At 41.6% G+C, this 14,340-nt stretch overlaps 1 protein-coding gene across 6 annotated transcripts in view; it reads left to right on the top strand.

The window, feature by feature from the left end:
* The first annotated feature begins 57 nt into the window (after positions 1-57).
* Positions 58-14,340, top strand: part of LOC140650482 (spindlin-Z) — a 104,118-nt gene continuing 89,835 nt past the window's right edge. For 3 of the 6 annotated variants that reach the window (XM_072858774.1, XM_072858776.1, XM_072858775.1), the window contains exon 1: positions 59-365. The gene's annotated coding sequence lies outside the window, so the exon portion shown is untranslated. Of the gene's footprint in view, positions 366-1,225; positions 1,315-1,357; positions 1,518-14,340 lie in introns of those variants that run through there. The other 3 variants (XM_072858780.1, XM_072858778.1, XM_072858777.1) reach the window with 3 other exon arrangements.

Below are 14,340 nucleotides of genomic sequence, written 5' to 3'. Positions count from 1 at the left end.
CGCTCCTGTCGCAGTTCGGAATTTGCAGTGCGCCTGCGCGTTGGCAGAGAAGAGGAGGGCGGTGTCCGGCCCTGTGTTTTGAACGTCTCGATGCGGGTAGCTCACTATTTGGCAGGAAGGTGAGGAGGCCTCTATCCTGGCAGTGGAGCTCATGTACGGAGAGGAGGATCCAAATGTGGCAGAGGCGAACAGGAGGCAGCAGTGGTGACGGCGGAGGGAGACAAACGAGACAAGGGGAGCAGCTGTCTCTACTGCTGCCGCAGAGAATTTGAGTGGCCTAGTGAGACAGGAGGACTGCTGCGGCTGCAGCGCTAACGCTCCTAGGCCGTCCTTCTGGCACTCCCAGGCGCCCATCCCCCCAGCAGGTGAGTAGCGAATGCGGGGCGGGGGGGGGGGAAGGGAAGCGGGGAAGCACAGCCCGTCGCGCCGCCCTTGCCCTGGCTTAGCCTAGCCTAGTACCGGACAGAGCCGGAGGGAGTCGCTGTGGGATGAGCTTGGAGCCGCTGCTCCTAGCTTTCCCTCCCCTCCCTCGAGGCTGATGTTATTTATATACTTGCGGTGTTCCGTCTCTGTTACCCTTTCTTCTTCACTGTCCGCCTCAGCGGCCCGCCTGGAAGCCGCGGGAGGTGGGCGAGAGTGGGGGTCGCTGGGCTCGTGTTGCTGTTTCTATCTTCCTTTCCCACGTAGCGCCCTGGCTCCTTGGCAACCCCCACTCTTCCGGGCTCCGGGGGACTGCTGCTTTCCTTTGGCACGGCCCCTCTCGGTATCCACACCCTCCCCCCACACACACATCCCCGTCCCTCGCTGGAGGGGAGGGGTCGCAGCTGCACATCCCCCCTTCCTCTCTGTGGAACTATTGTACTGTGGGCTGGGGCCCGCCGAGGGGCTCCCGGCAGATAATCCTCTCTGTCGATAGTGCATGTTGGGGGAGGCGTGCCTCTACCCTGTCATCCGTCCACTCCCCCCACGAGAAAATGGGGTGAAGGGGATGTGAGGGTGGTGGCGGGGCCAGGCCGCCCCGCAGTAGCCAAAGGCTGGAGCTGGGAGAGTTGCTAACGCGCCCAACTGGCAGCGTTAGGGTTGCACACGCCACTGCCGCTGTCTGGGACACCCAGAGTGAGTGAGTGTGTGTGTGTGTGAGTGAGTGTGTGTGTGTGTGTGTATGCGCGCGCTCTGCTGGGTTCCTTTGTCTGCTGCTGCTGCCGCCGCTTTCCCCTCCTCCCTCGATTCCCTCTCTCTCCTCCCTCCTCTCCTTTCTTTCCCCCTCCCTTCTTTCCTCTCTCTCCCAGACTCAAAACGCTGCTGCAGCTGCAGGTTTGTAAATACTGGACCAACACACACAACATGGCTGACGCTCGCCCTGCTCCTTCACCAGGCTCTCCTCTTTCTCCCTCTGTCTCTGCCGCTTAGTCTCTCCTCCATTTAGGCTTTTGTTTCTTCCCCTTCATCTCCCATTTAAAAAAAAAAAAAGAAAACCAATTCACCCTCTTTATTGCGCGCATGGCGGGATTTCAAGGGTAAGGATCCTCTCTTTGGAGGCTTTCTCCTTTCGTTTTGCTGTTTACAACAAAATGAAACCTAAAATCAGGGGATTTTGGAACCTAGCAAGGCCTGGAGGGAGGGAGAGGGAGAATTGGCTGAGCCCTGCTGAGAGAGGCTTGATTGGAATGCACGTATCTCTTGCGGGGGGGCGGGCTGGTGCACGAAAGTGCTGGCGGAGATTAAATACTGTATTGTGCTTGCGAAATGATCTAGTGCCGCTTCTTTCATTTTAGGTTGTAGTTCGATATAAGGTATCAACTCGGCACAGTCTTATTAAAAAGACCTGAACTAGTGATGTTAGAATAGGCATTGTGTAGCGAAAAATCATAGTATAGTTTTTTGGGGTTTCTTGGCTTTCTCTGTATCTCCTTGTTAGTATCTTAAATAGCTCGCAGATCACAGGATATAAAACTGGAATTAACACTTGCCGGGTCTCTTTGTGTTGCTAGTTTTCTGTCACAGATTAATTTGCCCTTGTGATGACAATAGCACAAACGGAAGCATTTTTGTTGTTGTTAAAAGGAGCACTTTTTCTTAAAAAAGAAAAGGCATCGTGAACTGAAGTCCGATATTGAACTACAAGACAGCATGTTTCTGACCTCTCCTAACACAAGGCATATGTTCAGTTCAGCACCTCCCAACCTCCGTTATTCAGAGTACCCCCTTCTGGCTTTGAAAATAGCTTATATTTTATTGCCTTTTTTAAAAAAAAAGATTTAAAGCCAAAACAACATTTGAATTTCTTGGGCATATCTAAAATGATCTGCTGGGGAACAGCATATCTAGGTTTTAATTTAAGGATGAATGCTCAAGGTGCAAAGGATGTGATGTTTTCTATTGCTTTCTAAACATATGTGTTACTGTAACTCATAGGAAATGTTTCATTTTTCAAATATTATATTTAAAAGCACAGTCTTTATTCAAAGCATGTACACATTGATAGCCATGACTTCTATCAGAGCAGTGCCCTAAAGTAATGACCTAACTCTTTACTTTGGCTACTTTGCTTTGGAGGCTTCTAGTGGAGAAGCACTGGCATAGCATAATCATAGTTTTTATTGAGATAGAAGTAGTTACTGCATTTTAATGCTAGAATTAAGTATCATATATTCATAATTTCTTTAATCTATGTTTGTTTTTTCTCCCACTTTTTCCATCCCCATTAACAAGTGTTGATTAACTGGAGGAGAAAATAAATTATAGTATTGAGTTTACCACAATGTAAAACTTGAGTGGAGTCATCCAAATTACATTTTGGAATGTGTATTCATGTCATGGCTCCCAAGCCAACTGTAATACTTCTAGATGGAAAAGTCTGAGCAAAAGTCTGTAACTTGATATGTCAGTGGATTTGTGCAGCACTTGGTTACTCAGTTAACTAATTTGTATTTTAGCTATGAACAGTGAAAAATGGGCCTGGGATCACTAAAGTAATTTTCAAGTAATGGTGAAATTATTTAATTGACTAATATATGGTACTTATTACTGTTTTCACCATGCGACAGTGGTTGGATTTAACTTTCTGTCTTAATCTAAAATGTGAATTTGGTGATAGCATGCAGAATTTAGGAGGTGAATCGATTTGGCTATCAGAGAGGTTGAGGAGAATGTTTCTACAATTGGAGATTGCCTTTTTATGTTTCTGTTGTGTAATGTATGTTGTAAAATGCTGTAAATCCATGTTATGCAAGGTCTTGTTTGACTTGCTTGGAAACTTTATTGTATGTATTTCAGCAGGCTGTGGAACCATTACAGATTGTTGTCATTAACTGTGGTGACTATATTAGATTTAAGTGTTACCTAATTGCATTCTAGTATTTGCAATTATTGCAAGGTGTTTGAGATGTGTTGTTAAATTCTTTATTCTTTATGATGGGATTTTCTTGGAGATCTATCCATAAAATAAGAGTTACTGACAGTATACTGTAAACATTTACAGGTAGGTTTTTATAGTCTTTTTTTGCTAAGGTTAGCTTTTAGTGTCTCTTTTTTTTTTTTAATGTTATTGTTGAATGCTCTTATGTGGTATTCAAGGTCTGCACCTCCAAATAGTGGTGAGAGTAGATCTTAATTTTAAGAGTAGCTCTATGGATTTCAACAATGCTTAACATGCAGATGAGCTGCTGAACTTTAGACCTTCAATTGCAGGTGGTAGTTTGAACAGAGGATAACTTTATCTCTTTGTTTGTTTGTTTATTAATAATATTCCAGTTGTTTTTATATGGATGACTTACAGTAGACATTTCTAGCGAGAACATTTTTATCATTGTGACCAATTGTTGAGTCCACTTGCCATCTTTGAAGTAATCTCTTTATTTTCACTGTCACTTCTTCTGGCATAGCTGTATGCAGATCCTATTCTTTGACCGCATTGTAGTTGATAGTCCCCTTGTACTAACAGTGACAGCTACTTTAATTGAAGTGCCTTGGATTAAATCCCTGCAGTTCCATTTCCTAGGAGTGATCAGTGGTGTGTGGTAACCTGGCTAGTCTTAATGTTCCTTTTTGGAGTTTTTGGTTTGTTTGATTTGGTGTCAGAGTTCTGGGGAGCCTATCTGTCTGCTTAAGTTTAAGACTGCTTGTATCTGCAAGTTTGGAAATGCTTTAGGATGAAAGTGCTCCAATAAAATGTGTTGCTATGTTTAAGGTCACTGGTTGATCTCTCATTCTTCTGTTTTCAGAGTCTTCCTAGTGGTTCAGAGGTAGTCCTGAATCCCAAGTTCCCTATGTAACTTTGGGTGTAGCCTATTAAGATGACAATTCCCTCTGAATATGTACCTCAAAGGCTTTTTAATTCTATCCACTGTATTGCTTGGTGGGTTTTTTGTTTTCCCCACATTACTGTTAGGTCAGAACAAGTAATGAATATAGGGAACATGGGTAACTATTCTGTTTTAAGATTACTATGCTGACTAGGTTGTGAAGTATAACATTACCTAGCAAACTGATGTCTACCACTGGTGCTGCTTCTTAAGGTCATATTTGCCCAGATGTTGTCAGTCACTTGTAAAATGAAGAAGCAAGCTTGACTTTTTCAGTAATGTTCACTGACTTGTTCTAAAGCATACTAAGCTGCCATTATGCTGATTTCTGTAAAAAAAAAAAAAAAAAAAAAAAAAAATAAAATTTCACCTATCTACACCTTAACTTGACCCCCCCTTTCAAAAAATATAAATTACTTTTTTTCCAAACCCGTATTAATCACATTTAAATGTAAAAATGAACTTTACTAGATCATGACCTCTTACCCTAAGAAGCACAACTGAAAGACATATCAGACTTCTGGTCTGGTTTGTGTTAAGATCAAATAACTATTTCTATTGCAAAAAATATTTTTCTAGTTTAGTATGTATTTTCTTGATGAAAAATTCTTCCCTAGTGTGTTCAAAAAAAGGTAGCTTAACTCCACTGTATAATTTCATGCTTGCCGCTGAGATTTTAAATCTGGATGTTCCCAGCAGCATAGAGGAAAGCATGTTCTGGAATAGTTCCCTTGTGATGTTTTGTATTGGGCATAACTGGCAAGGTTGGGTGGGCAGGGCGGGGCTGCAGGGGTGACCTCTGTGGGAGAAAGTTGTTGACTGCCTTATATTGGTTACAGTTGGTTCCAGCCAGCTCAGCAACTATTGTAGGTCAAAGATGGGCCAATCAGCGAACTTTGTGGCACCTCTGTGAAAACAAAACTAAGAAAGGGTGGTAAATGCTGAAAAAAAGGAAGAAAAGAAATAACACCAGAGCAGAGGAAAGAAGAGACAGAAGACCATGCTGGAACAGGAGGAGAACAGGAGATCGAGTGGTAGCCTGAGCAGGGGCCGAGAGGCCTGACTCTAAAGGGACTGCTACCAGTAGAGGAACCACCAAACGCTGACCCCAGTTTCCTGCACCGCCTGTTGCCCCATATAAGAGACTGTTTTATGTGTGATGATGGGATTGGCAAACGAACAGGGAGAAGGAGAGGTTTTGCAGAGGCAAGGGATGATGAGGTGGATTGAAAACTGGCTGAATGGCTGTGCCCAGATGGTGGTGATCAGTGGCACAAAGTCTAGTTGGAGGCCAGTAACTAGTGGTGTACACCAGTATTGGCCCCAGTACTGGGTCCAGTCCTGTTTAACATCTTCATTATTGACCTGGATGATGGGGCAGAGTATACCCTCAGCAAGGGAGGAGTGACTGATATACCAGAGGGTCGTGCTGTCATCCAGAAGAACCTGGACAGGCTGGAGAAATGGGCTGACAGGAACCTCATGCAGTTCAACAAGGGGAAAGGCCAGTTCCTGCACATGAGGAAGACCAACCCCATGCACCAGTACATGCTGGGGGCTGATCGTCTGGAAAGGAGCTTTGCAGAAAAGGACCTGGGGGTCCTGGTGGACACCGAGCTGAACATGAGCCAGCAATGTGCCCTTGTGGCAAAGAAGGCTAATGGTATCCTGGGCTGCATTAGGCAAAGCATTGCCAGCAGGTCAAGGGAGGTGATCCTTCCCTTACATTCAGCACGTGTGAGGCCACACCTGGAGTACTATGTCCAGTTCTGGGCTCCATAGTACAAGAGAGACATACCGGAGAGAGTCCAGTGAAGGGCCATGAAGATGATTAAGGGACTGGAGCATCTCTCCTATGAGGAAAGGCTGAGAGAGCTGGGAATGTTTAGCATAGAGAAGAGAAGGCTCAGGGGGAATCTTATTAACGTATATAAATACCTGAAGAGAGGCTGTAATGAAGACAGAACCAGGCTCTTTAGTGGTGCCCAGTGACAGGACAAGAGGCAATGGGCACACAGTGAAACACAGGAGGTTCCGCCTGAACATCAGGAAATACTTTTTTTACTGTGAGGGTGACTGAGCACTGGAACAGGTTGCCCAGAGAGATGGTGGTCTCCCTTCTTGGAGATATTCAAAATCCATCTGGACATAGTCCTAGGCAACTAGCTCTAGGTGGCCTTGCTTGAGCAGAGGTATTGAACCAGATGACCTGCAGAGGTCCCTTCCAACCTCAACCATTCTGTGATTTTTGTGTGTGTGTGTGTGATTTCTGAGAGAGAGTGAGTGTGGTTTTTTGTTTGTCTCAGTAACAGAATTGGTAATTAGACTTTTTTATTTGACAATTAATTAAATTGATTTAAATTCCCCAAAAATCAGTAAACTTTTTTTGCCCACAACACATTTATGTTAAGTTTTCTTGCTATCCTTTTTCAAATGCTGTGTCAAACATAATGTCTACTAAAATTCAGTACAGTGCTTAGGTCTCTGGTATGCTTAGATAACTACCTATCATACTGATGAGCATTTTGTCTGTTCTTCTGTATGTCTGTAACTTATCTCTGGTCTTCAACTTGAATTGTAAAACGTTTGGAGAGTAAACTGTCTTTTTTAATTTTCTAGGAATGATACAAATAATGAAAATAAGGCTTGGAGGATGTAGGTTGTCTAACCCATCTTGTACTCAAAAGACAGTCAGCTACATCTGTATGATTCTGGATGGTTGTCTGCCCATCCTGTTCCTTAATCTCATGTATTTTGGGCAGTCAGAAGATCTTTGTCTTAATGTTGAAAGAAGACACGAGGTTTTGTTAATGGTTGGTTTACCATCAGTGGAACTGCGGTTGTAAGAGATTTGATCTGTCAAAATATATGCTGACAGGAGTATCTTCAAAAAACAGCTTAACAGAAAATTCTGCCTCTTGTGTGGTGCAAATAATTTTTTAAAAATCTGACTCTTAAATGCTTTTAGAGTTAGGGAGTACACAGGTGTTTGACATATTTGGAAGCTGGAGACCATTGGGTACTTATGCTTGACATCTTGTGAGTAGGGGGAGCATTCACAAAGGCTGCCCTCAGATCCAAGAGGGTTGTCTCTCTACTGAGGAAAAGGCTTTTTCTAGAAGTGAATCAAGATAGAAATTTCTTGGTCCATTGACTGCTGAGGGCACCTCAGGTGTGACTACTGTCTTTTTTTTTTAGCATTTGTGAATTACATCTCTTTTGATCTTCTGCCCCCCCCCCCCCCCCCCCCCAGTATAAACATACTTTACTATTAGGTGTCAGCCATAAGACAGAGGGCAAGCAACCTCTCTTCTGGTTTATATGCTGTCCTAACAGTTCACTTGTTTAAAGTTGGGGGGGATTCACTCCTACCCTCAGTTATAGCAGTGTTGGCTAGAGAGGATGATGAGGCAAACTTATCTTATTTCATATGACTAGAGATGTAGCTGTATCAATATTGGATGAAAAGTACATTTTAAAATGGTAATTACTTGGGACAGGATTCTTTGCTGTGAATAAACATCCTAGTTATCAGTCACGCTGAGGCCTTTAACTACAATTCTGTGAGACTGTATGTTTGGGTGGGGGTGGAGCAAGTTTAAATATGAAGCAGGGATGTGGTGGGTTGGCCCTGGCTGGCAGCCAAACTCTCACCCAGCTGCTCTTTCACCCCCTCCCCCAGCAGGATGGAGGGAGAAAATAGGAAGAACAGGAGCAATAAAGCTTGTGGGTCAAGATAAAGACAGGGAGATCACTTACCAATTAACTGTTGCAGGCAAAACAGACTTAATTTGGGGAATTTACGTTAATTTATTGCCAATTTATATATAAATATAAAAATTACTGATTCAAGTATTGGGAAACAGAAACAAAATACATATTAAAAGACTTATGGAGAACACACTTAGGGAAAACACTTTTCCTTCCCCTTTTCCCAGACTTGGTTTCACTCCAAACTCTTCCCCTTGCCCCTTGTTATGTCTGCAAGTTACACTCAGTCCCTTCAGTGATGCAGTGTGTGTGGGAGGTTGTTATGGTTAGCATATAGCAGCTTCTCTCTGCTGCTCATTCCTTTTCACATTTTCTTTGTTCTGGCATGGGTTCTCTACAGGCTGTAGTCCTTTCAGGAATATCTGCTCTGGCATGGGTCCTCTGCAGACTGCAGTTCCTTCAGGAATATTTGCTCTGCCATGGAGCTCTTTCTATTCTGACCTTGGTGTTCCCTCTGTTGTTTTTCACTTCTTTTTGTTGTTTTTCACTTCTTTTTGTTGTTTTTCACTTCTTTTTGTTGTTTTTCACTTCTTTTTGTTGTTTTTCACTTCTTTTTGTTGTTTTTCACTTCTTTTTGTTCCCTTCTCCCCTCTCCCTCTGGTGTCTTCTCCCATTTTTAAAATATGTTTTCACAGAGGTGCCACCAGCTTTGCTGATTGGCTCAGCTTTGGCCTGTGGTGGATCTGTTGCTGAGCAGGCTGGAACTGTCTGTGACAGGCACAGGACAGTCCCTGACCTCTTGCCACATACACCCAATGCACCATGAAAGGCAGAGGTGTCTGTTCTTGTGTGTGCTCTGTTTATCTATAGGATAGACTTCCAGAAAGCCTCACCCGTTTTATAAGGGGAGGGATACCCTGCTTCCTGAGATCCTGACTTTTTCCCTTTCTGGGTTTCTGTTTTCTCCCTTTCTCTGCACCTCAGTTCAGTAGACTCAACCTTATTTGAAGTACTAGAAGATAATTTAATCTGTCTCTCTGTAAATAATTATGTGTATTTCTAGAAGAAAAAAGAAGACTGCTTTTGTTGTTGTCACCGAAATCAGGAATCAAACTCCTTAACACCAGTGTAGCATTAAGAAGCAGGCATTCTTTATTACGGCACCGGATGCACAGGGGATCGTTCCACCTAGTGTGCATACCGCAGGTTACATCAACCAAAACTTATATTGTCTGATTACATACATATGCATCAAATTTCCCAGAATGATCATGCAGATTCATTCTATTTCCCAGAACTAATTATCATATTTGCATGGTCATTACGCATGCGTCCTTGAACTCCAAGGGGCTTCTGTGGGGGTCTCTGGTGGTCGTACAGGTGTGTCCTTTAGTTGACCCCTTCTTCTGGACATGCGCAATATCACCTTGCTTATGTAACTTGCTTCCCTTCTTCATGGTGCATGGTCCCTAACAATGATTTGGCACCCTTATTCCTATTCTAACACAAACCAATTATTCTAATTACTCCTCGACTTGTTGTCAAGATGGGCTGGGGCTGTACTGGGAGCATAGCAGCACGTACATACTACTCCTCGTCCTATTGTCTTTGGGCATGGCAGCATATCCATAGCCATAGATGTATAAACACAATATTAAAGTATTGTCTACCCCGCTCCTATCTCTCTGTTGCTTAGTTACAAAAGAACAAACTAAGCTTTTTGGTTACATCTGGTTACATTGTTATTACCAATACCTATATTTATGCAAAATCTCTGGAAATAGAAGACATAATTAAGTGTTTATGTTGCTGAATCTAGTTCAGGTCAGACATAAAGCTTTCTGCAAAGATTTTTCAAGCTAAGAGGAGGAGGATCTGCCTCTTGTCCCTGCTAAAAGTTCTCATTCTGAAGTACTATCTTGATGAATGTACTTTCCCATTTCTTTTCCATTTGTGCTGCATGTACAATAAATAAAATAATTTAGAAGCAGGATTTTTTTTATAAAATTTTATTTTCAAAGTAAGAAATGAGCGCGCATTTTCTGTAGGACAAGCAAGGTATGGTGGGGGAAAAAAAGATTCCAAGATGGTCTTCATTCTTAGAGTCTTGACTTCCTTCTTGCCATCATTTTTCACTTCTCTGCTAATACAGGACAAGAGGAATTCAATGTTTGAGGCACACATCTTGCTTGTTTTGTGATTCCTCAAAGCCTATTCACAGGCAGTCCTTCCAGTTATTTAATCTTTTGAAATACAATAACATAATAAAATTACCTTCCTTCTCTGCTGAATTCTCACATCTGTAAATTATTTCTAGGTGTTGGTAAATGCTGTCAAGTACTGCTCCAGTTCACAAGGGGAGTGTTTTTTTCCCAAGGTGCTAGGTATCTTGCGTTTTGAAAAAACACTCTTGCAAGGGGGGGTGAGCATTGAATACAGTGTGAATTCTTGAGCTACAGGTTGGTTTTGACAGCTCAGTTAAAAGAAATTCCTTGGCTTAAACCAGTTTTGCTAATTTCTGAGCAAAAACTGTTCATGTACTTACAAACTCATGCAGGTGTTCTCTGAAAGTACATTTTTCCATAGTCCAGTAAATAACTTTTCACCAAATAACTTGAAACAGTTATTCATCCTCTTAAATACTTCTTTAAGATCTTCTGCTTCTCACTTATTTTCATGGATATGCAAATATGCATTAGTTTCAGAGCCAGTTCTTTGTCTTTGTGCATTTCTTCTCCACTTCTTAAAAAGCACCAGCAGTATCACAATCACTGTTCTCTGTTTTTTCCTCTCCTTCTGGAAAGGGCCATCAGTTTTACAACTTTATTCCCCCCCCCTTTTTTTTTTACATATGCAGGATGTTACTTGTTTTCCACCAAAAATCTGAAAGAACTGTACATAAACAGAAAATAACATACGGTGTTATGATGTTGAGGGGTTTAATCTTTTGTAGGAAAAAAAATCAAACCCACAACACAACAGTATAGTAAGCAGTTTAAGTTCTTCTCATTTGCTGATGATTTCAGTGTTGACTACAATATTTAAATTATCAGTATTACAGGGCTCTGATTTCTTCTCTACAGCTCTACTACAAGCAACGCTCTTCACATTAAAGAACTACTTTGCACTGACCCTTCAAATTTATAAATATATAGAGTAGTTAGCTGTAGTTAGAGCTCCTAATATAATGCTGAATTTTCTCAGTGCCTTGCTGTTACTACATTTTATAACTTTGACAGCTAATGCAGCTATTAACTATTTAATGTTGATAATCTCTTTAGGCTGAGATTTGTATTAACATCATAGGTAGTGAGTGAATATTCTGCTATTGGTCTGGAAATAAAAAAAATCATGTTATTGGGTAGTACCTATGGCAAGACTTGCATTTAACAGCAAATGCTTTCACTTAAGTGATTTACTTTCCCAATGTAAACAGTTATTTGAATGTCTTTACATGAGAACTGCTTTAATCTAAGCTAAAATGACTGATTTCTTAATTGTGCAAAGACAATGAAACTTGCCACTGATTTTAATTCCCTAATCTCCCAGGGAGAACTGATAACTTCTCTGTGCTTTGGGTAGGAGCTTATGATCTTTGTATTGGTGTCATCGTGCATCACTATGCAAAATGCTAATGTTTACTCTTTCACTGCTAGTAATTTCTAATGAAATTATTTATCTTTTTTTTTTTTTGTGACTAGAGGAGGTTTCTTCAGTCCTAATTTATCCAACAACTTCATTCTAATACCTTCTCCCCCGCCCCCAGTTAGCCTATTTAAGAAAGAGAATTAAGTTTTTTGCAGTCAGCATTTGGGTAGGATAGAGACCCAAGTTAATGCCTGTAATAAGCTCAATACTGTCTGCCATGATTGTAGTTACTATGGTGTTGATTACAGGAGAAGTTTAGGCATGTGTGTCTCAAATCAGTGAATAAATGGATTTACAGAACAGGTAATCTTTTTGGTTGGATACAGAGCTACTGTTGTGTAATTCCTTTTTCTAAACTGGTCCCTCCATTAAATGCTTTGTGGCTTTTAAATTTTTCTTAAGTGTCAAATAGCTTCTTATTTTTCATTATCCTTATTGGCTATTTAGATTCATTTTCAGACCAATCAAATGCTATGAATAATAGCTTGTCATTATAAGAATTTTGAATGCTTATGGATTTTATCTACTTTCAAAATTGGTTGCTGTAGCACAAAATTATTAATGTACAATACACCATTTTTTGTATCTTCTGACAGATTTCTGGCCCTCTCCTCCAACTTGGTGGCCTGCCACTGCTTATCTTTAAAGACAAATAGTGATTATGTTGCAATACGTTGCGAGTAAGTTATAAAACAGCTGCAGTAATTAGGTGTAGACCCTAAGAATCAAGGGTTCCTAAAGCATGAACTGTGCCACCTCTGAATGCAAGAAACAAAAAATGTTCTTTATTGTGGCCCTTCATGAATAAAGTTGTAGAAGCCTGCTGCATTAGAAGAAATTTAGTTTCAAGTATGTCAGCAAGATGTCTGCTCTTACAAAAATAAATGACCTCACAAATTCTTAAGTGTAACTAAAATATTTCCCTAAGCTAAACTTATTTTCAATTTAGTGTTGCAGTGACATCTTCTCAGTGTATTTCAGACTCTTAAGGTGTGAAAATACATGTCCTAGAATAACTTGTTACTTATGGTCCAAAGGCCACTGGTGAGCCAAAAAGCTTGAAAGTGGCCTGTCAAATGGCAGATCTATTCCCCCCCCCCCCCCTTAAAAATATAATATCAAACTTAATATTGCCTCAGAGTTGGCAGGTATGTGTATATTAGTGTCTGCTAACCAGGATAGTTGAGAACTGGCTGTCAAATGCTGTTTGGCACTCAAAACATCAAGACTTTGTACAATGATTAATTAAAATAAGACTTCTAGCTAAGTGGTAGTAACTTACTATTCCACTACCTTCTTTAACAGCAGGGACATATACATTTGCACTGGGCATTTTTCTTTCAGAACGATTAGATGAGTCTTTTGATTTTGGAATGATGTTTCTCAGACTTAGATAACAGCAATTAAATTCAGTCTTCACGCAAAGGCTAATGACCTTAATATCATGTATGAGGAGACTCTTAGAGAACAGAAAATATTAAAATAGATGTTTCCCCCTCTATTTTCCAGAGATCTGTCTTCATCACTGTTAATCAAACCAACCCGTGTAAACTTGCTAACAACTACAATAAATTATTTGGGTCAACTTTATTTGTAAGAGAATGACTAAGGACAAAATACTTGCATTCTACTACTTTAAGTTCACTTGTGTCTACCTATGGTGGGTTGACCTTGACTGGCTGCCAGGTACCCACCAAGCTGTTCTGTCACTCCCCCTTGTCAACAGGATGGGGAGAAAATAAGATGAAAAACTCATGGGGTGAGATAAAAGCAATTTAATCAAGAAAAGCAAAGGCTGTGCACAGAAGCAAAAAGATTTATTTTCTATTTTCCATCAGCAGGCAATGTCCAGCAACTTCCTGGGAAGTCCTGTCTAACTAATTTGATATCCTTCTATGATAAGGTCACCCGCCTAGTGGATGAAGGGAAAGCGGTGGATGTAGTTTTTCTGGATTTTAGGAAGGCTTTTGATACTGTCCCTCGCAGCATCCTTCTGGACAAGCTGTCCAACTGTGGGATGAGCAGGTACACAGTGCGCTGGGTGAAGAACTGGCTGAGTGGCAGAACTCAAAGGGTTGTAGTGAATGGGGCTACATCTGGCTGGTGACCGGTCACCAGTGGTGTTCCTCAGGGTTGAAGGCCAGTTCTGTTCAATATTTTTATCAATGATCTGGATGCAGGAGTTGAATGCACCCTTAGCAAGTTTGCTGACGATACTAAACTGGGAGGTGCTGTTGACTCTCTTGAGGGACAAGAGGCCTTGCAGAGGGATCTAGATAGATTGGAACATTGGGCAATCATCAATGGCATGAAATTTAACAAGAACAAATGCTGGATTCTGCACCTGGGACAGAGTAACACTGGACACAAGTATAAATTGGGAGAGGAGTGGCTGGAGAGCAGCCCTGCAGAAAGGGATCTGGGGGTGCTGGTTGACAGCAGGCTCAATAGGAGTCAGCAGTGTGCCCTGGCAGCCAAGAGGGCAAACCGCATCCTGGGGTGCATCAAACACAGCGTAACCAGCCAGTCAAAAGAGGTGATTATCTTGCTTTATTTAGCATTGGTGCGGCCTCACCTTGAGTACTGTGTGCAGTTCTGGGCCCCACAATTTAAGAAGGATGTTAAGGTACTTGACTGCATCCAGAGGAGGGCAACAAAGCTGGTGAAAGGGCTGGAA

The sequence above is a fragment of the Ciconia boyciana genome, chromosome 4 (assembly GCF_034638445.1).
Source record: "Ciconia boyciana chromosome 4, ASM3463844v1, whole genome shotgun sequence".
Taxonomy (NCBI): domain Eukaryota; kingdom Metazoa; phylum Chordata; class Aves; order Ciconiiformes; family Ciconiidae; genus Ciconia; species Ciconia boyciana.
This window is presented reverse-complemented; position numbering and strand designations above follow the sequence as displayed.